The 25974-nt window shown below is 39.1% G+C and overlaps 1 long non-coding RNA gene across 5 annotated transcripts in view; it reads left to right on the forward strand.

The window, feature by feature from the left end:
• LOC134288354 (uncharacterized) overlaps positions 1-25645 on the forward strand; it is a 71461-nt gene extending 45816 nt beyond the window's left edge. Inside the window, exon 4 of one of the 5 annotated variants that reach the window (XR_009997914.1) lies at positions 24645-25645. This is a non-coding gene — a long non-coding RNA (uncharacterized LOC134288354). Of the gene's footprint in view, positions 1-637; positions 991-11454; positions 11589-24644 lie in introns of those variants that run through there. The other 4 variants (XR_009997915.1, XR_009997917.1, XR_009997916.1 and 1 more) reach the window with 4 other exon arrangements.
• The last annotated feature ends 329 nt before the right edge of the window (positions 25646-25974 follow it).

A 25974-nucleotide genomic window follows, 5' to 3' on the forward strand; every position in this document is an offset into this window, starting at 1 on the left:
AGTTTCTATTTAAATTTTCATGCAGGGCGTTCCTTATTTTAGAAACAGAACAAAAATAGACAACTGTTTGTTTCAAGGCGTGTATATCTGAATTTTTCGGCGTATGTATTTTGCTTTCATGAGGATGTCAAGAGAGAAATTTTGCGGAGAATTCATGACGATTTCAGGGGAGTTTCGAAGGGTTGTATTTTATATGGTTTCTAGATGAATTCAGATGGTTTGCATGAAAGTTTTGTAGAAGTCTTATCTGAAGTTCCCACTAAAGAGACCCCCTAAACCATGTATACTACCCGTCATAAGTATAGACTCAAAAATAGTATTGCAACAATATTGCATCACCCTGACTTACCTCGATATCTCTAAAACCAGAACACCTAAAACAATGCTGCTTTCAGAAAAGTTGTTGTTTTGCTAAAGAAAGCATCTTTGTAAGTCCTCAGGTTTTGGAGATATCAAGGTGAGTCAATGTGATGCAATATTGTTGTGCAACAACTTTTATTTCACAATACCTTTTCTGAGTTTTACTTATGACGGGTAGTGTAAAACCCCCTGAAATTTATTAAAACCCATATACACCATAACCACTTGGATGAACTTTTAAATACAACCTGAAGCTTTTTTCTCTTTTCGTACACAGTCTCGGATCCGACCGTGTTGGTTAACGCCGACAGCGACATTCTAAGGAGTCCGCCACGCGTCCACCTGTCCAAAACTCTGAGACCATCCTTAAGCTGCGAGTAACCTAGCCACTCCTCGAGTCCACGCTCCATCTTCTCTCTAGTTCCATGACGATATGGGCGATACAGGGCGATACAGGAGTTACAGGATAGCTCCCAGCTTTTGACATGCCCCCCCCCCTGGCCGACAGATTTTTTTTTAATTCAAGGCGACTCAAAGATTGTCAATAATTCAATTGTTCCAGAAAAAATATTAAAAAAAAAAACTATTCTCTAGACAGACTATTATAATAAATGAGGTTTTTATCCACAATTATCCAACCTTTTTTTTTTCTTGAGAATCACAGGAAATTTCGCCAAGTATTTCTCCAAGAGATCTACTTCAATCTTATAATAGAATTTAACCAAATAACAAGCTTGGATGAATGGTTAAATTTTATGATGTTTATTCATGGAACACAAAAATAGCATGGCAAGTTTCCGGTAGGGAAAAACAAGGACTTTGTAGAACTAGAGTGCAGTTATATGCTATTGCTACACGAATTTTCACTTGTATTCAATTCAAACAAACGTCATGCTAAGATAATAATACCTGGAATTTCTTTACAAATTCTTTCAAGGACATCTCCAGAAATTCCTTTTGGCAGTTATTCAGGAACTTTTCCAAAGATTCTTTCAGAAATTCCTCAAGGAACATATCCAGGAGTTTCTCTTTCGTGAATTTTTCCATGGACATCTTGCAGGGTTCAGATAGTTTTTTTAGGGTTTGTTCCAAGAATTGCTTTAAGAATCCCCCCCACGATTCCTTCAGTTTTTTACAAATACTTCTGCAAGGATGAATTCCTTCAGGAATTTTTCATAGATTCTTTCAGTGATTCTAGCATGGATTGCTCCAGAGAGTTTTCCAAGAATTCCTGTATGGGTTTCACCAGGCATTCCTCCGGGAATTTCTTCTGGGATATCTTTAAAAGTTCCTTCAGTGATTGTTCCAGTGCTTTTTTCGATAATTCCTCCAGAAATTTCCAGGAGTTCCTTAAATCATTGTACAAAACATTCTCCATCCAAAAATTCCAACAATAATTCGTCCAAAAAATATTGCAGACATGGATGCCTTCATTTTTATTTCCCTACAGAAATTCCTCCAGGAATTTGTTAAGAAAGCTTTCCTGGGATTTCCTAAGGATTTCATCATGGAATTGCTTCCGGGATTCCTCCAGATTTTCCTTCAAGCATTCCTCCAAGTATGCGACCGGGAATATCTTCTGTGTTTATTTCAGAAACAACTCCAGGAATTATTTAAAAAAATCCTCCAAGGGTTTTCCCAGGAACACTTTTTAGAATTCCTTCAGAAGATTCCAAAAAATAATCCAATATCTATTAAAAAATAATCCAGGAACTATTTAGGAATTCCTAAGGATTTCTCCTGGGGTTTCTTCAGGAACTGCTACAGGGATTCCCCAAGGCGTTCTTCCACGAACTCTTATTAGTATTCCTTCAGAATTTCTCCAAGGATTCCATCTGCAATTTCTTCAGAATTTTTTACTGCGAATTCTCCATGAATTTCTTCAGAGATTCCTCTAAGAATTATTCCAGGGATCCTCTGGGATTTGAAATGCGTATAGATATTTCTCCAGAAATTCCTCCAGGAATTCTTATAGAGATTCCCTCAGGAGTATTTCTAGAGATTCCTCCGTTAAACTCTACGGGTATTCTTCTAGGATATCCCCCAGGGATTACTCCAAGAATTTCTGCAGGACTCGGGAATTCCTTCTGTGATTCTTTCTGAAACAACTTATTTTGAACATCCTCCAAAGATTCTCCCACGAACTCTTTTTAGGGTTCCTCCAGCAATTCCTCATTGTATTTTTTAAGGATCTCTTCTAGGAATTGATTCAGTACTTCCTCCAGGAACTGCTTAGAGATTCCCTTAATTCTTCTTGAAATTTCTTCCGGGTTTCCTTCTGGAGTTTCTTCAGAAACTCTTCAAAGGATTCCCCCAGAATTTGTTCAAGAACTCCATCTGCGATTTCTTGAGGAATTATTTCTGGTATTCCTATACGAATTCCCTAAGAGATTCATCTTAAAATTTCTTCAGGAATTCCTCTAGAAATTACTCCAGAAAATCCTTCAGGGATTCCTTCAGAAATTCTTCCAGGAATTTTTCTAGGAATACCTTCTGGATTTTTTCCAGAAATTCCGCCAAGAAGTCTTCCAGTATTCCCTCCAGGAATTGCTACAGGCATTCCTCCAGGATTTGCACAAAAATCTCCTCCAGGAACTTTTCTAGTGATTTTTCCAGGGATTTCTTCAGAAATTCCTCCGGGAATTTCTCAGGCGATTTTTTTCAGAAATTTCTCCCAGAGCTCCTCTAGAGATTCCCCCAGAAATTCATCCACAAATTGGAATTATTACAGAGATTCCTCCTAGAATTCCTTCAAGGATTTCGCCAGCAATTCCCAAAGGATAACCTCCAGCAATTCCTCCAGGATTTTATTTGAGAATTTCTCCAAGAACTATTCCAGGAAATTCTCCAGGAATTACCACGAGGATTTCTTCAGAAATACCTCCAGCAATTTCTCTAGGAATTGATCCAGCAATTGCTTCTGGACATCCTTCAGAAGTTATGTCAACAATTTCTCCAGGATTTTTTCCGGAAATTCTTCTGGAAATTTTTTCAGACATTCTTCCAAAAAATTCTCCAGGAATACCCTCAGGAATTTTTCAGGGATTCCTCCAGGAAATCATTCCGAAGATTCCTCAAGGAAATCCGCCAGAAGTTCCTCTGAACATTATTTTTGGAAATCCTCTAGGGATTTCTTCATAAATTCTTCCAGGAAATTCAGCATTTTTTCAGGGATTCCCCCAGGAATTTCTTTATAAACTGCTTCTAGGATTCCTCCAAGGATTTCTTCAGGAATTCCTTCGAGGATTTATCCAAGAATTCCTCCAGAAATCCCGCTAGAAATTCCTCCGGAGTTTTCTCAAGGGATATTTTCAGAAATAGAAAAATAATAGAATAAAAATAGAAATTTCCCAGAATTCCTCTAGAAATTCATCCAGTAATTCTTCCAAAAATTCTTCTAGAGATTCATCCTGAAATTCCCAAAGGAATACCTCTAGGAATTTCTCCAGGATTTTATCCAGGAATTTCTCCAGGTACTTATCTAGGAATTACCCCAGGAATTTCTACATGAATTCCCCCAGGAATTTCTCCAGGAATTTCTCTAGGAATTGCTCCTGGATATCTTGCAGAAATTATGTCAACAATTCCTCTAGGTATTTCTCCGGGAATTTCTTATGAGATTCCATCAGGAATTGCTTAAGGGATTCCTCCAGAGATTTGTCCATCCCTTCAGGAAATTCTTTGAAGATTTCTCCAGGAAATTCTGCAGAAGTTTCTCCAAGGATTCTTCCAGGAAATCCACTAGGGATTCTTCAGAAATTCTTCAAGAATATTCTCCAGGAATTCCTGCAAGAATTTTTCAGGGATTCCTCCAGGAATTACACCAGGAATTAATCAAGGAACAACATCATAAATTAGGGATTGCTTCAGAAATTCTTCCAGGGTTTTTTTTCTAGGAATACCTTCTGGAATATTTCTAGAAATTCCACCAAGAAATCTTCAAGTTTTCTCTCCAGGAATTGCTACAGATATTTCTCTAGGAATTCCGTTAAAACTCGTCCAGGAACTTTTTCAGGGATTTTTCCAGAGATTTCTCCAGGAATTCCTTCAGAGGTGTCTCTTGAAATCCCTCCGTGAATTTCCCAGGGGATTTTTTTTTTCAGAAATTTCTCCCAGAGCTTCTCCATAGATTCCCCCAGAAATTCATCCAGAAGTTGTTGAAGGAATTCTTCCAGAGATTCCCTCACGGATTCCGCCAGCAATTCCCAAAGGAGAATCTCCAGCAATTCCTCCAAGATTTTATCCAGTAATATCTCCAAGAACTATTCCAGGAAATTCTTCAGGAATTACCCCAAGAATTTCATCAGGAATTCCTCCACAAATTTCTTTAGGAATTGATCCAGGAATTGCTCCTGGACATCCTTCAGAAATTATGTCAACAATTTCTCCAGGAATTCTTCCAGAAATTCTTCTGGAGATTTTCTCAGTAATTCTTCCAGAAAATTCTCCAGAAATACCCTCAGGAATATTTCAGGGATTCCTCCAGGAAATCCTCCAGAGGATTCTGCCAGGAAATCCTCTAGGGATTTCTTCATAAATTCTTCCAAGAAATTCCGGCAGGAATACCATCAGTAATTTTTCGGGGATTCCCCCAGGGACTTCTTCACAAACTGCTTCTAGGTTCCCCCAGAGATTCCTTCAGGCATTCTTTCAAGGATTTATCCAAGAATTCCTCCAGAAATTCCGCTAGAAATTCCTCCAGGATTTCAGAAACAGAAAAATAATAGAATAGAAATAGAATTCTCCCAGAATTTCTCTAGAAATTCCTTCAGTAATGCTTCCGAGAATTTCTCTTAGAGATTCCTCCAGTAATTCCCAAAGAAATACCTCTAGTAATTCCTCCAGGTATTCCTCCAGGAATTCCTCCAGGATTTTATCCAGGAATTTCTCCAGGAATAACCCCAGTAATTTCATCAGGAACTACCTCAGGAATTGCTCCTGGACATCTTTCAGAAATTATGTCAGCAACTTCTCTGGGTATTTCTCCAGGAATTTCTCCCGATATTTGATCAGGAATTGCTTCCTCATTCCTCCAGATATTTCTCCAGGGGATTTCCCTCCTGAAGGGATTCCTCCAGAGATTTCTCCATGAAAAATCTCTTCAGGAAATTCTTTGAAGATTCCTTCAGGAAATCCTCCAGAAGTTTCTCCAAAAATTCTTCCAGGAAATCCTCTAGAGATTTCTTCAGAAATTCTTAAAGAATATTCTCCAGGAATTCCTGCAGGAATTTTTAAGGGATTCCTCCAGGTATTCCACCAGGGATTCCTCCAGATATTCTTCCAGGGATTTCTTCACAAATTTCTTCAAGGAAACCACCTGGGATTCCTTCAGGAATTCCTTCGAGAATTTCTCCAGGACCTCCACTTGCAATTCCACTAGAAATTTCTCCAGGAATCTCTCAACGGGTTCTTTTAAAAATAGAAAAATAGCAGAAATAGAAACAGAAATCTCTCAGAATTCTTCTGGAGATTCCTCTAGATATTCATCCAGTAATTCTTTCGAGAATTCCTCTAGAGATTCCTCCAGAAATTTCCACAAGAATACCACTAGGAACTCCTCCATTTATTCCTCCGGGATGTTATCTACGAATTTTCCCAGGAAATTTCTTCCGGAATACCTCCAGGAAATACCCCAGGAATTTCTTTTCGAATATTCCTGGCATCCTTCAGGAATTATGCCAGCAATTCGTCCAGGAATTTCTCCTAGAAATCCTCTTGGGATTCTTTCAGGAAATTCTCCAGGAATACTTTGAGGAAATTTTCAGGGATTCCTCCAGATATTCCTCCAGAGATTCCTCCAGCAATTACTTCAGGGATTTCTCCACGAATTTTTCGAGGGGTATTTCCAGAGATTCCACCAAAGAATCCTCCAGAAATTCCTCCAAGGGTTCTTTCAGGAAATCCTCCTGGAATTTCTCAAGGGTTTTTTTCAGAAATTTCTCCAGCAATTCCTCCCAGAGTTCCTCTGAAGATTTCATCAGGAATTTCTCCTAGAATTCTCCTAGGGATTCCAAGAATTCACCCAAAATATTGCTCAAGGAAATTCTCCAGGAATTCTTCCAGGAATTACGCCGGGAATTTGCTCAGAAGTTTCTACAGGCTTTCCTCCAAGGATTCCTTCACAAATGTCTCTAAGATTTCATATATGAATTTTGAAAGACATTTCTTATGAAATTTTACTAGGGATTCCGTCCAGAATTCCTCCAGGAATTTCTCCAGAATTTCCTCCAGAGAATCCTCCAGAAATTTATCTAGGATTTCCTCATGAGATCTCTTCAGAAATTTCACTAGGTATTCCTCCCATAATTTATCCAGGAATTCGTACAGGTTTATTTTTTGAAATTTTTACAGAAGTTCCATCTGGAATTCAAAAATTCAAAAAATTCTGGAGGAATTTCTCCAGCAAACAGTATTGTAAGATAAATGGAAGCATACAGGAACCAGGAAATTCTAGGTTTATCCTCAAAAAAGTTCGTAATTTTCCAAGTAATTTCCAATAAAAGAGTTCAGCTATCATTTCTGGTGAATGTTTTGTAGACATTGACAAAAAAATCAGAGCAAAATATTGCACGAGTAAATAAAAATCCTTAATCTTCCAGAAATTGGCCATCGCTACCAGCACCACGTTGATTTGTGTAGATCAGGCGAGTTTTTGTTAACGTATTGTACAAAATACAACAGGGTTAAGGGTTAAATAAAGCTTTTAGAATATAATGTTATTATATTCAATTTCATCGTGTTGCGTTTAGTTATAAAAGCTAGTAGGTACATTTTTACTAAGGGTGCTTGCCCGCCCTGACCGAAAAGCTGGCTACGCCCTTGGGTCTATACCGAAAGGTCGGATGACCATGGGCTCTCGGATAACCAGTTTGGCTTTCGGGAAATAAGATCGACGGTGGTCACTATCAGGTTAGTGACCAAAATGGTCGAGATAGTGCTAAAAATAGCATAGGGGAATCCCCTACTGCGCGGTTGTAACGCTTGACGAGAAGAACGTGTTCAACAGTGTCCACTGGGCCGCCTTGGAGAGCACCATATACCATCTAGTTAAGAGTCCGAGGAAAGAGAGATACGCCACAGTACCATCGCGAGGGTACCTCGGGGATCAATCCTGGGCTCGGTGTTATAGAACGCGGCGTCCAACGGCATATTGACGCTCATACCACCACCGGGCGTAAAGCTGGTTGATTTTCTCGACGGCGACGACCGATATTGCAAGGCAAACAGTATTACAGGTATACCTCGATTTAGTGGACATTTCAGTTTTTAAAATGTCTATAAAATCGAATTTTACATAAAATCGAAGCAAATTTTTTTATTTTATTTTTATTTAAATTTTATACCAAAATGTACCATAACATATAAAAACTGCATGAAAATTGAGTTTTCGATAAAAGGCTCGGAGATTTTGGCAAGTTTTAGTAATTTTCGCTAAATAACGAATACACCACTATCTCGCTATTTTGTTACGATCGAAATCTTTTGTCTCCAAAACTATGTATGGTTGATTGAAAAGCTAATATTTTGAGCAATGCACACACACAATAACGCTATTTGGATAAATGTCCCAAAAATTGAAAAAAAAAAAATCAGAAATTCATTCAGAGATTCCTTTGAGAATGTCTCTGAGGATTTATTGCGACATTTGCACCCATTTAGACTCGGCCGAAATTCATTATCATCACAGTCGAATTTCGCACACGACTTCGCAGCGGCTGGCATGCACAAGTTCGGTTGAGTTCAAGACAGGGGCGTCGGATGCACAACAGGTAAACAAAATAAGCTTGATTAGTGTGAAATTTCGCTGGGAAATGATGATTCAGTGGATTCTCAAATTATCACAGTAGTCTAAACATTGATGAGAAACCCAATATTTACCCTGGAATTTCTTTACGAATTGCTTCATAAATCCCTCCAGGAATTTCATCTGAAATTCCTCAAGGGGTTCCTGCGGAAATTTAGAGATTCGTAACGAGTACTTGATAGAACGTGGTTACTGGTTGTGCTATATTTGCCGAACGATCTTTCTGTGCCGCTATCTACTCGGTCGCCTTTTGTTGCAATTCTGAGGTGTTAAGTAATATTAAGTGAACCCAGAATTTTCAACTCTATTACGACGGCCTCCGAATAAAACTTCCCACCTCAAGTCATCATGTTACAGTATATTTCAGAAAATCTTCCATGTGTCCCTCCAGAAGAATCACAAAGAATTATTTACGGAATTTGACAAGAATGGCTTCAGCAATACCTACATGATCAGAGATTGTTTGAAAATTTGCCCAGGGATTACTTCAGAAATTCCTCTAGTTATTCATCCATAAATTTCTCTAGGCATTCGTTCGGAGAATCTTTTGGAGATTTCTTTAGAAAATGTTCTAAAAATTTCTTCAGAAATTCTTGTAAAACATCTTTCTATTTTTGTTTGTGGAAACATGTCCGAGTATTCAGCCAAAAAAATCCTTCACGGATTCATTTGGAAATTTTCTTCAGAGATTTGTTTAGAAATTCCTGCTATTCTATAAATTTCACAAAGAATTCTTTCAAAGCATCTTTCATGATTTACTTCTGAAATTCCTCCATTTTTTTCTAAAAAAATATTCATGAATTTGAGTAGAAATTCCTCTAGAGATACTAACAAAAATGCTTTCAGAGATTCCTACAGAAATATATTTAGATATTTGTTCAGAAATTTCCCCAGAGATTCCTTTCATTAAACTCTAAGCGATGCCATCAGAAACTATTTTTCAGAAAATGTTTCGAAAATTCTTTTCAAATTAGGAACTGGGGTTACTTTGGAAATTTTTCCAAGGGTTTCACCAAAAATTCCCACAGCAACTTCCAATTTCTACAAAAATTCCACTGACTAGTGATTTCTCCAGAAGTTTCAGAATGAGTTGTGTAAGGTTTTTTTTTTTTTATAGGAATTCCTCCAGGGATTTCTTCAGAAAATCCTTCAGAAATTTACCTTTTTTTTCGAACCTTTTTTAGATATTTTTTTTCGAACAATTCTTTGGAAATTCCTTTCAGCATTCTCTTAAACGATCCCTTAAGGATTTATTTTAAAACATTCTCCGGGATTTGCTTTAGAAATTGCCCCAGGGTTTTTCTTAAATCTGAATTTCTATCAGAAAAACTATCTGGCATTTGTCTAGAAATTCCTCCAGGAACTCTTTAAAAAATGTGAGATTCATTTGGGATTTTTTTTGCAGAGATTCCTGTAGAAACTACCCTGGGGGTTCCTTCAGAAAATCTCCGATGACTATTGTATAATTTCTACTAATAATTTCTTCAAAAATATCTCCAGATTTTCCTTCAGAGAATTCTCTACAAATTTCCCCAATACTTCGGAAAAACTTCCACAGATTTTTCGATAATTTATTCATGGACCCTTGCTGAAATTCATCCTAGGATTCGTTTAAAAAATCTTCCACGAGTTCCTGAAAAAAATCTTTGGAGACTGCTCATTTACTTCAAATAATCATCCAGGAAATCCGAAAGAAATGCAGTCAAAAATTTCATGAACAGCCCCTTTCCTGTTGATTTGTGCAATTATTTTTCCGTGCAAACACGTCGGGGCCTTGCACGAATATAACAGCGAAAGCATTATGTCGATCTGTTGATCCGTTCCCGAGTCAATTCCAGACATACAAACACCATTCCATTTTAACTCATATAGACTTTCTTCAGATTTTTTAAATTTTTTTCTGGAATTCTTTCAACGGTACTTTCGGAAATATATCAAGAGATGTTCAATATTACTAGAATTACACCAGAAATTTCAGCAGGGATTTCTTCAAAAGTTGTTCCATGGATTGTTATAGAAGTTGTTCCAGCAATTCCTTCAAGAATTGCTCAAGCGGTTCCTTTAAAGTTTCCTCCAGGAATCCATCCTTGTTAATGTACACGTGAAGGGACGCTGAAATCGGGGAACCTTGACTAATTAGCTCTGATTCTACCATGGCAGCACTAGAAATAATTTATCACACATCTAGTCAGTAATCAGCCGAAGAATTACAATGACCTTTTCATAGAATTTGCTACAAATTTTGGAATTCACTCAGCAGGCATCTACCAAAAATATCAAGAATATAATACAACTCTCGGTGAAGAAGTCATGAGAAATGTCGAAAAAAGTTTGTTAGAAAACTTTGAGGGAAAGTTTGGCGAATAAGCAGTTTTCATGCATCTGCCAAAAAGGTTGTCATTGTTAAGGGATCTGTAAAACATATCGCCAGAAAATCACCTCATATACTCCGCTCATCGTGATCATCGACAAAGCCAGGAAAAGTCAGAGAAGAAAGTATGAGATTTTATTTTTACATACTTTTATTTGAAGTGCTCCGCGTGCTAAAAGGCTGAAAACCCCTGCATTATAAGCAATCATGATACAAACTGTAAGTTTTAAACTGATTGAATATTTAAAAAATACCTTTAAAAAAAATGTACATAAAATCGAGGTAAAATGTACATAAAATCGAAGTACATAAAATCGAGGGTCTATATAATCGAGGGTCCACTAAATCGAGGTATACCTGTAATATGACGATCATATGATGAATCGGAATTCATGCTAGAATCTTGCTAATGGCAGACAACAATATGGGTCGTGTTAGAAATGTGTGTTTCAATCAAACTATTGAAAAAGAGAGATAAATTTTTCAATCTACACTTCTCGCTGAAAAAAAAATCGATTGCAACTTTTTAGTTCAACCTTAAGCTCAACTCGCAAGATCCATGCCTGCCCCTACTCAATCACCGAAACAAGAAGCGAAAACAAAGCCCAAAGGACCAGGACAAAATGGTGAAATATTTATTTCAATTTGCGTGCTACCGCGGCTTTCCTCTGTCCTAGCTGGGGCCACCTACATAGTTGGGGGGCAGAAGTACATCCATTTTTTTTTTTCACTAGTCGACTTCTGCTGAATGCCTTATCTTATCCCTGACAGACATTGAATTTCAGTGACACTCACTCCTCAACACAAGCTCTCGTCTTCGTCTTCTCTGGGTCGTCCTCTTTGGTCGCATAATTCCTGTTCTATTTGGATCCATTATCTTACCGAAGAAGAGCTTCTGACTTTTGTTTTTGCTTCTCAGCAATTTCCCTCGCACTGACTGTTTTCCCCGCATCCATCACCGAACACGCGGCGCTCGGATGAAGAAGGAAGCCAGAAAGCCGCCACTCAACTCGTCGGGAGTCGGATCACCCAGTCGGAAAAAGCGAAAAAATAAATTACGTGAAATTAAGAAAAATATCCAATTCATTAACGGATGACATTAACATATTTTTGCTTTATCGCCTTCGTTCGTGGAGCAGCTCCCGATGCCGGTCTTTCGGGCGAGGGGAAAAAAGATTTTCCGCCTGCTTGACAGAGGTCGATCTCTGTCGGTGGAACTTTCCATTCAGAACCGTCGAGAAAAACGGAATTAGGTGTCTATGCCATCCATGGGAAGTCTGCTAATTGAATCACTGAATTGGATTCGAAGGCCAAGTAGAACGACACCTGTTTCATCCAACAAGACGGAAAGTTGGCTTATGGAGCTTTGTAAGTGAAGTCGGGGTTGATGTTGGATATAATTGATTTAGCTGATCTTGTTTTGGAATGAAGTGCCAGATCTGAGGTGTATCGTTAATAGGAAACGAGAGACGCTAGTCTTGCCATACGTTGTTATTTGAATCCACATATTTTAAATCATTTACTTAACTTAGGCGCTGTCCATAAACTACGTAGACTTATTTTTGGTCATCTCAGTTAACTCCCCTCCCCTCCCCCTCGTAGACTTTTGTTCATACAAAAATCTGGAAATTTGTATGAGGCGTAGACTTTGGCCAGACACCCCTCGTCCACCTAAGAGTCTACGTAGTTTATGAACAGCCCCTTAAGGGCAACATACTGTGAAGGGCGCCCTGGTACTCCACAAGCTACGTTTGCGGTTAGGTTTTATTAGACCCCCTAGCCATTAATTCCTAGGCACGGTAAGCATAAAGCCGCATCGCACCATGAATTATGGGTCACCTGTTGGTGGACTCTTACCACCGGAACAGGCGGTCCGTAGTGTTATTCTTAGCTAATTGAGACAATCGCTACCGCTCGATCGAGAAAAGAAGTTAATATTGATGATCAACTTCATACGGGCCCGAACAGCCTAAGGGTTCCTGTTCTCTTTAAACTGTGTTGCAGAGGGCTGGTAAGTCGTGCCGAACGTTAAAACGTGCATTACGTATGTGTCTGTAGACGGCGAATTGTTGAGTCGTCAGTGAACTTCTCTGAGACGATCCATTTTAAATCATAATGTAGATTAGCTGAACTGGTTTGGAGATACTTTGTTGCTTTGAGAGCATAGTAACCAAATAATTCGATCTTCCGTTTGCAGTTGTTAACTGAGATTCCAGTACTTGTTTTAAAATATAAAGCTATAGAAAATACTGCATACATGGGAACATATGTAGAACAACTATAAAATTTATCCCATTACACGGTCAACAGTCAACACATTTAAATTAATTGGTTTATTAGGTTTCTAATCTAATAAGGATAACATGAGAATTGTTTTCTGAAATGTGTAAACCTCATAAGAAGAAGAAGTATCTTCGAAGTTATCGAATTCAGGCCAGCTGACCTAGGCATATGAGGTATTAGTGTGAACCCCGTTTTGCGGATACAGCCCCTGCTTGTGCTTTTGAGCCTTCAATAGATAATTCGTTATGTGGTTCTACCCTCTTGGTACACTTTAGCTCTTGGGGCAAGCAAAAACGTGCATGGATTCACCTGGAGTGTTTCCGTAAAACCCTTTTCCGCACTCAACGACGATGCCCCTTCAATAGTCCAGACTGCATGTAACCCTCGGAAGCATTCAAAAGTGCCGGGGAGCCTCTCGTTGGGATACTCACACGTGTCCGAGAGCCCATTCGCATATCCTTCCTGCTATCTACGACTTTACACGGACGACCAGCCCGGTAGCATCACTCAAGTTGTTAAATCTCGTTACACTTGAGAGCCCAGTGAGAAATAGCCCGCGGCTTGGGTTGGCGTAACGATGACCAGTTGGCCAGCCGAACCCATTTGCAGACCCGTTTCCTAAACGGCCCAGAAGAGTATCGTAACTCTTTCAACGATGGCAAGATAGAAGGCGGACTTCATGCACCGTGGCTTGTGACCTGTGGCGTGGACTGGACGAACTTTGAAGGCTTAGCCTTCGTTGCTTCCTGCTTCTCTCGCTCGGTGGGTAATAAATATATGCTCGCTTTCGGATCGATCCGGCAAAACAATTGCGTTTATGAATCTCGAAGGAGCCATACATTTAGCGTGCAATCCTTGAGCACGTCTATTCCGGCCCGGGATCACACACAGTCGCTTCGTTCGGGTTCGGGAGCCATAACAGAATTATTCTTGATTGTCCGCTTCAATGAACAAACAAACCACGGTTCGTTTGCTAAAACCGAAGGGTTTTAGCTTATGGTTGGAGGTGAAAACTTCCCGAACAACAACAACAACATCAGTGCCAACGACCACAAGCGGAAACCCGGCCTGGATCCAGTTGGCTGGAGGTACCAGACCGATGGCAGGGCTTATGCGAGCAGAAGGATTGCGCGCCTGGGCACCCTCCGACGTTTGCGATGGGTTCACCTGTTAATCTTCCCACTTGCTCTTTCACTGCCTATGTTTAATTCAATATACTCTCCGGCGTTGGTCTGGCGGACTGACCACAAACATATCGAAAATGTGGTGTGAGCTAGCTGACCGTTAGGATAGTCGCTGGTTAGCTGAGCCCGGGTTTGGCTACCCGAACGTGAGGGTGGCATGAAATACGGCGATGATTTTTCTTTGGCTTGGGAAGCACATAAATTTCAATGACCGGGTTGCTATGCATAGATCCAAGTAATCGGATAGTGTTAGTATGATTTACTGATGGTGTTTTTGGGGCAAATGTGGCAGGATAAATTAAATTTTGGAAATTTTTACATGGTACCTAATCGGCTATTGGGGTAAGCCGACAAAACACTAATTATAAAGGACTATTCTAGGAGCGGACAGAGCCACGTTCGGGCATCGATTTATTTCCAACAATATCATGACTTATTTCTCACTATCCTGGTCGGGACCTATCCTTTCCCGGTCCGATGAAATGAGAAAGGACCTTTATAGTTTGTGCTTTACACTAACGGAGGTACCTGATTTCAGTTCCGTCCTCCTATGAGCTCACAAGATATGGCCTTCCCATTATTCGCGGTGCGTAAATGTATTAGGTACAATGCGTTACAGCCCCCCTCAACATTTCACTAATACAGCAGTAAAACGCATAAACATTCATAAGTCATAAACCTGACTGCCTACATCAGAACGATGATCACCAACAACTTGCCCCCAACTTGATCAACTGTAAGAAATGCAGCCGAATGTTCTGTGCCAGTCACATACTGACACGCTCAGAATATTTGTGCCTTGCGTGTACTGGAGAGCCGGCTTCACATCGAAAATCTGCAACGAAATCAATATGCTACTACTGTGTACACGGAAAAATAAGGAGCAGCATATTTTGTGCTACATGTGCGGCATGTATTTGCAAAACACATAGAGCAAAAATGTTCCATAAATATTGCGAGAATTGTTCCAATTGACACAGATTTGAATTGTTGATTTTTTTTATTTTGATGAACATTTGGTTTAAAAGACAATTACACCGTCTTCGACCTTGCGGCCGCTACAGACTGAACAATACTAACATTTGACAACGGACAACACATATAACACCCAGTGGCCCAGTGGAGAATTTTTCGTCCGACGAAAAGTTTTCCCCGACTGGAGCGGGAATCGAACCCACACTCCGAGGCTTACGATAAGAGAGTTCTAAAAGCATTTTGAAAATCGGTTGAGCCATCGCTGAGATATGTAAGATTCAAATTTTGGTTGCAGCTAAAATTTGATCTCAATTTCGGGAGCTCAACAGATGTTCAATATATTTTTCTGTGAGATTCACTATAAGCATTCGGTTATCTAATACTATTCTCATTTGAATCACATAGATGTTTGATATTTACGGAAATATTTGGAAGGTTCACAATGAAGAAAAACTGGTCGCAAAAAATCGTATCTGCTGCACTGGTATGGAGAAAATTTGACCAGCCCTAGATTATTTTTCATTCATTTATCTGAAACTAGAAGATTAGGACAACATATTACATAGTAAAAAAATAATTGAAAATCGGTTAAGCAATCGCAGAAATATAGCTGATTTAAAATGAAGCTTCAACTAATTTCGACCATCGTGCCTGGAGCGCTAGGGATGTTCAAAATATTTTATTGAATACGATTCCCATTTGAACCATACAAATTAATCATGTCTACGGAAGCGCTTGTATCGTTTACAATTAGGTAAACATGTCGAACAAATTATATCGATTGCACTGTTCTAGAGAAATTTGAACATCCCTAGAATGATTATTGTTCATTTGTTTGAAACTTGAATATTCGAACAAGAGATTGGTAAAATAATTTTGAAAATCGGTTGAGCCATCGCTGAGATATAACCAATTGAAAATTCAATTGCAACTAATCACTGTGCCGGAAGCGCTAGGGATGTTCAAAATATTTTTCTGTTAGATTAACGATATGTATCGTTATCTTATACTATTTTCATTTGAACACCTCAGATTTATGATGTTTACTAAAATATTTGGAACGTTTACAACCAGATAAACATGTCGAAAAAAGTGTATCGGTTGCACTGATCTAGAGAAAATTTGAACACCCCTATAATAATTTCTGTTCAATTATCGGAAACTTTAGGATTCGGACAAGAGACTGGTAAAAGAATTTTGAAAATCGGTTGAGCCATTGCTGAGATATAGTCAATTGAAAATTTAATAGCAACTAGCAACTGTGCCGGGAGCGCTAGGGATGTTCAAAATATGTTTCTGTTAGATTAACGATATGGATCCAGTTACTTCTACTATTTTCATTTGAACACCGCAAATCGGTCAAGTCATCGCTGACATTTACCCCTTTGGAAATATAGTTACAGCCGAATTTCGATCACAATGCCAGTAGTGCTAGGGATGTTCAATTTACTATGTAGTTCATGTATCAAGTGATCTTATGCTATTCTCATTGGAATCACAAAGATTTATGATGTTTACCGAAATATTTAGAACTTTTACAATGATATAAATATTTTGAAAAAAGTTGAACTGTTCAAGAGGCAATTTGAACACCCCTAGAAGGATTTTTTATTTAAACATTTGTAATTTGAAGATTCGTACAAGAGATTGGTAAAATAATTTTGAAAATCGGTTGAGCCATCGCTGAGATATATGCGATTGAAAATTTAGTTACAGTCAAGCTTCGGTCACAATTCAAAGAGCACTAGGGATGTTCAACATCTTTTTAATTGAGGTTTACTGCATGTATACAGATAGATCTTATACTATTCTCGTTTGAATAATGTAGGTTTATGATGTTCAAGGAAATATTTTGAACGTCCTCAATGAAGAAAAAATGGCTGAAAAATATCGTATCTTCTGCACTGATATGGAGAAAATTGGACCACCCCTAGAATATTTTTTATTCAATTATCTGAAACTAGAAGATTAGGACAGCATGTAAGGAAAATTAATTTTGAAAATCGGTTAAGCCATCGCTGAGATATAGCTGATTTAAAATTTAGTTTCAACAAATTTTCGATTATCGTGCCGGGAGCGCTAGGGATGTTCAAAATATTTTATCTTATACTATATCACACACATCCATTATGCGTACAGTAATTTTCAGACCGCTTCCAATTAGGTAAACATTTTAAAAAATATATCGGTTGCACTGTTCTAGAGGAAATTTGAACACCCCTAGAATAATTTCTGTTCAATTATCTGAAACTTTAGGATTCGGAGAAGAGATTGGTAAAAGAATTTTGAAAATCGGCTGGGCCGTTGCTGAGATATAGTCAATTGAAAATTTAATTGCAACTAGCCACTGTGCCGGGAGCGCTAGGGATGTTCAAAATATGTTTCTGTTAGATTAACGATATGCATCCAGTTATCTTCTACTATTTTCATTTGAACACCTCAGATTTATGATGTTTTCTGAAATATTTGGAACGTTTACAACCAGATAAGCATGACGAAACAAAATTTGTATCGGTTGCACTGTTCTAGAGGGAATTTGAACACCCCTAGAACAATTTCTGTTCAATCATCTGAAATTTTAGGATTCGGACATGAGATTGATAAAAAAAATTTGAAAATCGGTTGAGCCATTGCTGAGATATAGCCAATTAAAAATTTAGTTACAACAAATTTTTGATCCCGGTGCTCCGCGTAACTTTTTTGATCTCGGTGCTCCTAGTGTTAATGAGGAATTATAGACAAGTACGTAGCAGATCGTGATGTACAAGACAGTGTAAAAATACATATGTAGTAAAGTAGTAGCAGCCGCTCGTAAACCACGTAGATTTTAAAGAAGAGGGGGTAAAAATCACAAAACCTGTCGTTGGTATTGGTTCTGGAATCCCTTATTTCTGGCTTGATTTCGGTGAAAATGTTTATTTCGGAAGGCCTAATTTCTGTAACTCATTTGGAGACTCCTTCAGAGATTTCTCCAGGAACTTTTTCAGAGATTTTTCAATGATTCATCCAGGATTTTCTTTAAAGATTCCTCGTAGAACTTTTTTTTAGGAAGTTCTTCTGGAACTTAGAGGAATTTCTTTTGGAGTTTCTTGAAGGATTTCCTCTGGAATTCCTTGAGGAGTTCTCCAGGAATAACTTACAGTATTCATCCAGGAATTTCTCCAGGAATTCCTTCAAATTTTTTTTCAGGAATTCTTCAAGGAATTTCTCTGGGACTTCAATAAACCATTTTTTCTGGAATTTCTTGGGGGGTTTCTCAAGGAAATCTTTTAGGGGTTACTCCAGGAATTTCTTCAGGGATTTTCCCTGAAATTCTTTGATTTGTCCTGGAATTGCTTGAGAACTCCTCCAGGAATTTTTCATCATTCATAATTTTATATTTTTAGGAACTTTTTCAGATATTTCTCCAAGACATCCTTTGCGAATTCTATAGGAAGTGTTTCAGAGGCTTCAGCAGCTGAAGGGCTAAAGGAAAAAACTCTTTTAGAACATATAATGTCAAATGCAAAATAGCTGAATCTGAAAAGCTCATCAATTGTTGTTAATGAGTCTTTTCCAAAAGATTTACAGAGGTTTGATGAACTTTAGGATGTTTTTCAGGAATACATTCACGAGTTTCTTTTTGGAATCCTTCATAGATTTTTTTCTGGAATTCTGTGAGAAATTTCTTCTGTAATTGTTGGAGAAAATTTTCCAAGAACTCCTTCAGGGATGCCTCCAGCAACTCCTTCAGGGATTTCATCAAAGATTCCTTCGGAGATTCTTCTGGGGTCCTCCTGGTGTTTCTTCTGGGATTTCTTCTGAAATAGCTGGAAAGATTACTTTAGGTATCCATTGAAAGATTCCTCCTGGAATTCTTGCAATTCCCTCAAGGATTTTTCCTGGTATTCCTTTAGTGATTTTTTTTTTCAGAAACTCCTTCATGGATTTCACCTGAAATTTCTTTTCAAGGCTTTATTAACCCTCGAGCAGTACGTTCACGCCGTATATTACAAGCGTGCATTTTTCATGGTGTGTGTACTCAGTACACAACGCGACCGCTCCTGGGTTAAAAATTCACCCAGCAGTTGCTTTTGTGATTCCTCCAGAAGTTTTTTACGTGGTTTCTTCTGAAATTTTTCCAGAGATACCTCCAGGAGCATCGTTCAGGCGTTCATTCAGGAATTCCTCCAGAGATGCCACCAAGGATTCCTCCTCGAATACACTCTGGATTTCTGTAGAAACCCCTTCAGGGACTCCCGCAGGAGTTAAAGAGTGTTTTGTAAGAAAACTGGTATTTGGAGGAGAAAAGTGTACATACCTACAGTAGAAATTTTATATTATTCCATAAACATTTTAGTAAAATTCTGGCGAAAGTTCTCATAATCATTGTTTAATTTGGATGTGTTCAATTTTATCGAAATTTCGTCTGAAAAGCTAAAATATTCTTTTATTGTGTTCGTTCCTTTTTGGATTCCATCAGGTGATTATTTTGTAATTGCTACAGAAGTTTTTTGTGGGCTTCATCCTTGTGCAATTTCTTAAATAGTTTATTCTGAAATGCTCCAGTTTTGTGATGCTTCTGGAATTCTTCCAGTAGTTCCTTTTGGAACTCCTCTATTTGTTTCTTTGGGGATTTCTACAACAGTGCCTTTTGAGATTCTTCCTGAAGCACTTTCTGGGTATCCTTTTAGAGTTCTGTCCGAATCTCTTCTATGATACTTGTGAGAAACGATTTCAAAATTTTCTCAAGCAGTTGCTCAAGAATTCATAAAAGTTTTCCGGAATTTTCTCCATAATAACCCTGAGAGTTTCTTCAGAATCTACACAGCACCCCCCGGGAAGTCCTTCAGGATTTCCACAAGAAATCCTCTAAAAGTTCCTAGGAATTTTTTACAGGATCCCCCGGGAATACCTCCATAGCTTCCCCAGGAATTCTTCCAAGAATTAAACAGGATTTTTTTTCTAGAAATTCTTTCAGAACTCCTCCAGAAATTTTGATCAAATTCCTCCAGAATTTTACAATCTATGGAAATTCCTCAACAAATAAACTCCATAATTTCTACTATTTCCACAAAATTTGTTTTAGGAGTTCACCAACAATTCTTCCAAGACTTCCTCAAGAAATCCTCTAGTAATTTTGGCCAGAAACTCTTCCAGCAGTTCCCCTGGAAATATTTGCACAAGTTTCTCACAAAAAATCTTCCAGAGTTCCCCAGGATTCCCTCCAGGAATTTCCAGAGAACTCCTCCAGGAATGTCCTGAGAATTGCTCAAGGAGTTTCCCGGCAATTTCTCCAGAAACTCCCCAGTAATTACATCAAAAGTTTTCAAGGAACACCTCCAGCAGTTCCTCGGGAATTTTCCACGAGTTTCCCGAGAACTCCTCCAGGATTGTCCTGAGAATTCTCCCAGGAGCTCCCCGGCAGTTCCTCCAGAAGGTCCCCGGTAATTCCCCCAAGAGTTCTCCGGAAACTTTTCCAGGTGTTCCCCGCGAATTCCTCCAGGACTTCCCCGAAAATTCCTCTAGGAGTTCTCCGAGAATTTCTTCAGGGGTTTTATGAAAATTACTCCAGGAGTTCCTCGGGAATTCCTCCCGGTGCTTCCCAGGAATTCTCCATGAGCTCCCCGGGAATTCTTCCAAGAGTTCGCCAGGAGTTCCTCCAAGAGTTCCCTTCTGGAGAATTTCTTAAGAAGTTTTCAGTGAATTCCTCCATAAATTCTCCGGGAATACCTACAGGAGTTTCCCGGGAAACCTCCAAGTGTTCTCCGGGATTTCCTTTATGGGTACTCTCTGGGAAATTATCTCAAGAGTTCTTCGTGAATTCCTTCATAAATTCTCATATTCTTTTGCAGGAGTTGCTCGAAAATGTGTCCAGGAATTCCTCGTCAATTTCTCTAGGCGTTCCTCGAGAATTCCTCCAGGAGCTCCTCGTGAGTTCCTCAAAAAGCTCCCCGGGAATTACTCTCACCCGGATAATTCCTTCTGGAGATCGGAAATATCTCCACGTTTTCAATGGAAAATTCCTCCAGAGGTTCCCTCTGTTGAATTCCTTCACGAGTTTTCTTAAATTCCTCCATAAACTTAATAAATCAAAAACCAAAAAGTGAGGAGATGGATCCAGTTTCAACTTAAAGAGTTTTCCGGAAATTCCTTCAGAAGTTCTCCAGAAATTGCTCCAGGAGTTCCTCGGTAATTCATCCAGGAGTTCCTCAAGCATTTCACATAAAGTTCCACAGAAATTTCTCCAAGAATTCCTCTGGAATTCCTCCAGGCGTTCCTCTGGATTTCCTCCAGGAGTTAATCGGAAATTCCTCCAGGAGTTCCTCGGGAATTTCTGCAGGAGTTTCTCAATAATTCCTGCAGGAGATCCTCGAGAATTCCTACAGGAGTCCCTCGGGGATTCGTCCAGGAGTTCTACAAGAACTCCTGCAGGAGTTCCTCTGGAATTCCTCCAGGAGTTTCTCGGGAATACCTCTAGGAGTACCTCGGTAATTCATCCAGGAGTTCCTCAAGCATTTCTCCAAAAGTTCCACGGGAATTTCTCCAGAAGTTCCTCGGGAATTCCTCCAGGAGTTCCTCGGGAATTCCTCCAGCAGTTTCTCGGGAATTCATCCAGGAGTTCCTCATGAATTCCTTCAGGAATCCTTCGGGAATTCCTCCAGGAGTTCATCTGGAATTCCTCCAGGAGTTCCTCGGGAATTCCTCCAGGAGTTCCTGGAGGAATTCTTCATGAAATTCCACAGGAGTTGCTCGAGAATTCCTCTAGGAGTTGCTCCGAGATTCAACCAGGACTTCCTCAATAAATCCTCCAGGAGTTCCTCGGATTCTTCCAAGGGTCCTCCCAGAAGATTTTTTGAGGAATTCCTGAAAATATTAATGTGGAACTTCTGAATGAATTCATGTGGAACTTCTGCAGGGTTTCTCAAGTTACTGCTAGATGCCTGTTAAATAAAGAATTTTTATTATTTACAAGAGAATATTTTCCATAATTTAACAGTATTCATGGAAAAACAAGATAATGACCCTGTCCAAGGTTGCGACCATTCATTTGCAAAGATGTACATTCATTTGCTATTATCTCAGTTCAGAAGCATGCTATCGAAAAACAATGTATGGATGAATTTAACCTTGTAGTTTTATCTGAAAGTTTGCCGAATAACATTGAGGTCGCAAACGTATACCAAAGTCGTGAGCGAGATGTGAAGGCAACTCTCCACGCGGTGAATGTAAATTTCATTCACGCTGTGGAAAGTTGCCTTCACAGCTCGCTCACGACTTTGGAATGCATGTGCGACCCCAATGTTATTCGGCAAACTTTCAGATAAAACTTCAAGGTTAAATTCATCCATACATTGTTTTTCGATAGCATGCTTCTGAACTGAGATAATAGCAAATGAATGTAAATTTTTGCAAATGAATGGTTGCAACCTTGAGTCCCTGTCCAAATTTTACTTACCTGAGGGTGCCCAAAACATGTATTCGGTGTCGAAATTGCATTTCTTACAGGTGATTTAAAATCGTGACTTTCTCAGCTTAAATTGCTTTGGTTAAGGTTTTTGTCTTAAAGAACGCAAAGTGCAATCACAGTGCAATCATATTATTGAACATATTAGTAACTTTGCAAAATATTCGGTTGATTTCTAAGGAAGTTGTGAGACATTTTTCTCTATGTTTTCCACATAGCCTGTCCAAAATACATGATTTACGATATATCTGGCTTTTTTATGTTTCAGGCAGCACTTTTAAAAAATGTACAGGTCGCACTCGATTATCCGGAGTCGGGCACCGATGCTTCTCAAACACATACCTGTTAAACGGAATGCTCTACAAAGCTGAAATTTTGTCAGTTTGTCAAGCTAACGTTGGTTGTTTATCAGTAAAAATTCCAGCTTTTCACAGCATTCCGTTTGCGAGATATATTTTTGGGAAGCCCCAGAACCCGACTCCGGATAAACCAGTCCGACCTGTATAACGATTGTGAATCGCACCAGAATTATAAAAGTCTTGAGTATGAAATTCAACTCTGGAATACCATTTTGAATTAATTCAGTGATTTCAAACCATAAAATGTATATAGTAGTCATGCCAAGCACGAATTTTCGAGAATGTATCTCATTGCAATGTACATGTAGACAGGACATTATCCTTGTTCATATAATTTTATATAGTTTCGGAGTTTATCAAATATTTCATGATGTGAGGCAATATTTTATATCGGCTGTAGATTTTTACAGCATATCTACTTTGAAACCCGCTCAAAAGTGCGTTTCAGCTAACCAGTACGATCTCGTTTTTATTTTACGATTACCATAAACCACATCCCGTCTCGCTCGGTTTCCTGCTTAGCACTTCCTCTCCCTCGCTCCAGCCAAATCGAACAGCTTGACGCTTGATATAATTGACTAGATTTTATCGCGGATAGGAAGCAGCTTCCCTTACGTCCTCCTACAGTATGCACACCCCCTGTTACGCACCGAATATTTTCTCAAAAACCTCAGCCGACCGGCAACGTTTTGTGGAGTGGGCGACTCTTGGATCACAATATTGATTTCCTCACCCAACAGTCAGTGCACTTCTTCGTTTCCCTTATCCAGGGGTTTAAATTTTCATGGATTCAACAAATTGACCGACTGAAAGGCAAACTTTGTCAGAACGGTGACAACATTGAAGTTGGTCGTTGAATTTGTATCCTTCACAGAGAAGCCACTCGATATCGATCTGCTGCACGTTTCTAACGAGCTCCGATTGAAAACGGTAACAACCTCCGGCATGAGGTATGCTCTCTGCTCACCAAGCACTCTCCACGACCGTTTCATAAAACAGGGATAGGACAAAGTAATTATAACTTTTTGATTACTGCCATTACTGCTGGCTGCCACTGCTACTGCTGTTGCAACATAAATGTTCCATTCTTTGTTGTGAATATTTGATTCTTTTGCAAGTGGGAGGAAGAAACGGCCCAGTCAAATGTCAATCCATGTCGATTTGTTGTGGCCCTCCCTTATTTCCAGTCCCTCACACACTCGGGCGAACAATTCAATTAAAATTTGCAAAATTGAATTACGCACGTCAAAACAATAAATCTTCTTGTGCTAACGAATGATAGCGTTTCGAAGCAATAGGTATCCGGTATGGGGTAGGTTAAAGGTAACATAAGGTTAGAATCGCATTAGATAGAGGGGAAGAAATACTGTTTCTCGGAAGGGGGTGGTGTATGGCGTGCGAGGGGAAACAGATAAGTTGTATGAAAAAATGAACGAAAAAGATAACGCTAAACTGCGATTTTCGATAACAGATTGTTACGTTTGTAAAGTAGTTGTGACATAGGGGAAATTACCTATTCTCGCCCGTTTTGTTCTCTTCGTCTTGGGGGGTTTTTTGAAACCTAATGAACTCAGAGTTGGCCTCAAACCCTTCCCAACCAATATGAATTAGATGGCCAAGTTTCAGGCAATTTAGCTGACAAAAAAACCCTCATGACGAAGAGAACAAACCTGCCGATAATACCCAATGTTACCCTAGGTAATATAATTTTAAGAATTTTCCATGAATGGAGAATGCAATTCATGTAAAATTCTTCGATTGTTGCATGGAGTGTGTTACGTTTGCATTTAGTCGTATTTTTTGTATCGTGTGCTATACTGTGGCTTGTGAAACTGTCCCTAAATTTAATGTGCATTTGTAGCGCTTCAAACATTTCAGGAGCGTACCCAGTACAAAACACGCAAGCCGTCCCCTAACACGGACATCAAATTGTAGACGATCTTCGTCTTGTGTTGTTGCTCAAATCAAGATGTCCCCTTAGGATTAGAAATTCCAGGGAGGAACCAGCACCCGCCACCCTGAATTTATATCGACGGTGATGAAATCGAGGCGGTTGAAGAATTTGTGTACTTGGGCTCACTGGTGACCGCCGACGACATCAGCAGAGAAATTCAGAGGCGCATTGTGGCAAGAAATCGTGCTTACCTTGGACTCCGCAAAACTCTACGATCGAATAGAGTTCGCCATAACACGAAGTTAACTATCTTCAAAACTGTGATTAGACCGGTCGTCCTCTATTGGCACGAAACATGGACCCTACGTGCAGAGGACCAACGCGCCCTTGGAGTTTTCGAACGGAAGGTGTTGCGTACCATCTACGGCGGAGTGCAGAGCTGCATCAGCAGCTGAGAGAACCAACCATCGTCCACACCGCGAAAATCGGGAGGCTACGGTGGGCGGGATACGTCATCAGGATGTCGGATAGCAACCCGACTAAAATGGTTCTCGAGAGTCATCCGACCGGTACAAGAAGACGTGGTGCGCAGCGAGCTAGGTGGGTCAACCAAGAGGAGGACGATCTGCGGACTGTGAGTGAGTGTGCATGTCTAGTTTTACAAACTATATATTACTTCGTCTCGCATCTCTTCAATGGCTCTTTCAAACTTATTTTTCAAAATCTTCCTCTCTGTAAAAAAATAAAAGAACAATTACGATTTATATTAACTATTGAAACAACAATAATAAGAAAACATACACAACTATAAACTCTTACCTACTTCTTTTAAATGGGCGGCATTGATTTTGTTGATAATATTCAAGCCCCTTTTCGTAGCATTATGTAACTGCTTTAAAAAAAAAGATTGTTTGCTTGTGCTGAAATGATATTTTCTTCATTAATAATAAATTATAACTATGTTCGCAGCTTGTCTCGTATTTGCCAGAATAAATAAAATTGCGAAAACTCCAGTTTAGTTTAAATAGATACATGATTTATTTCCTTCTGCAAAATTCTACACCAGCAAATCCTTACAAAAAAGTTCTAGTTGAAATTTAAAAGATTTTTCTACACGCATAGTGTGTACCAAATCAGCACATAACTTGTCAACACTGTTGGTACAGCCTGAACCGTTCTCGTAAAACACTATTGTTAAACTACTTATTTTTGGACTGTCATATCTCGGAAACCAATAAACCGAATTGAATGAAATTTCAAGTACCGTAAAATGGGGTATCTTTGATAAAGCGGGTAA

This window comes from Aedes albopictus, chromosome 2, assembly GCF_035046485.1.
Source record: "Aedes albopictus strain Foshan chromosome 2, AalbF5, whole genome shotgun sequence".
NCBI classification, from domain to species: domain Eukaryota; kingdom Metazoa; phylum Arthropoda; class Insecta; order Diptera; family Culicidae; genus Aedes; species Aedes albopictus.